We start from the raw sequence: 1,348 nt of genomic DNA on the forward strand, positions 1-1,348 counted from the left end.
ATAACTCCATGAGTTAGATGCTATTAATTTCAATACAGAGATGAAGAAACAATCTTCAAAGATGAATAATTTACCCTAATTTACCTCTGCCATGTAAGGCTGGGGACTTTGGAGAAGTTTTGCAGACCAAGAATTCTCTACAAACAAAGAATTTTCATCAAAATCAAAATCAAATAAAAATGTAATGAAGCCAAAAAAAAAAAAAAAAAAAACCACGCTTCTGCCAAGTGCTTGCTTTTTGTTGTGCTACTGTCTACGGAGTCCAGTTGTCGGTTATTAACGCTATGGATCCCAACTGCTCCTGTGGTACAGGTGGTTCCTGCACGTGCGCTGGCTCCTGCAAATGCAAAGAATGCAAATGCAGTTCCTGCAAAAAGAGCTGTTGCTCCTGTTGCCCGGTGGGCTGTGCCAAGTGCGCCCAGGGCTGCATTTGCAAAGGGGCGTCGGACAAGTGCAGCTGCTGTGCCTGATCCTAGGGAGCCTGTTTCCGATGTAAATAGAGCGACGTGTGCAAACCTACAATGTTTCTTGGTGCTTTTTGTTTTGGATACAACCCTGACCAGTTTGCTACATTCCTTGTTGTTTATCCTTATAAAATACGTGAATTACATAATAAAAGCTATGGACTTATATTCAGTATATATTTATATACTGAGTTAGTATATAAAATCTAGGTACTTATTCATGATGCCTGCCTATCCTTTCTTTTTATTTTCTGTCTCTCCCCTCTCTTGCTTTTTCCATCACCCCTCCCTACTCCTCTATCACACACACATACTTGCAGTTACTGTCTCTTCCTTCTCTTATGATGGTTGATTCGATGTGTAGACAGATCCCAGTTAAGTCCAGAGTGAAAGGGCTCCCAAACCTTAAGAGCCCCTCAAGAATAAATTGCACTGAGACAGTTTCATACCCTCCTAGATACTTTACCAAGTACCCCATTCACAGTGGAAGAAATCATCACCTATACCTGGTCTCCCCACACACTCCTCATTCTCCTCCTCCTCCCCTCACTCACCGTCTTGTTGGAATGATATTTAGTTGTGGCCAATCCTATATAAAAAGTAGATATTTTTGATTCAGAAAGAAATAAAGGTCCACAATCATGAAAGCAGACCTCTTTCTTATCAGTACATGCTCAATCTCTACTTGGTCCACTATCAAATCATTAAGTTGTTTTGATTTTTGTGTTTTCTTGTTTCATCTGTTAGTCTGGTTCCTGAAGATGTCAGGTCTAGTCTGTTCATCTCTGAAGTCCTTGCTTTTCTCTGTGGTCTGTCATGTCAGCATCCAACCCTACCTGGGACTGGAGAATAACTCGTTCTAGTAGTTCCAGAATGGCCCTGCC

General features: G+C 41.2%; 1 pseudogene across 1 annotated transcript; it reads left to right on the forward strand.

The window, feature by feature from the left end:
• Positions 1-217: 217 nt before the first annotated feature.
• On the forward strand, positions 218-630 carry LOC309860443 (metallothionein-1E pseudogene; annotated as a pseudogene). The gene has a single exon. The product of its transcript is annotated as a metallothionein-1E pseudogene (transcript).
• The last annotated feature ends 718 nt before the right edge of the window (positions 631-1,348 follow it).

The sequence above is a fragment of the Mustela nivalis genome (assembly GCF_964662115.1).
Source record: "Mustela nivalis genome assembly, chromosome: 2".
In the NCBI taxonomy this organism is placed as follows: Eukaryota; Metazoa; Chordata; class Mammalia; order Carnivora; family Mustelidae; genus Mustela; species Mustela nivalis.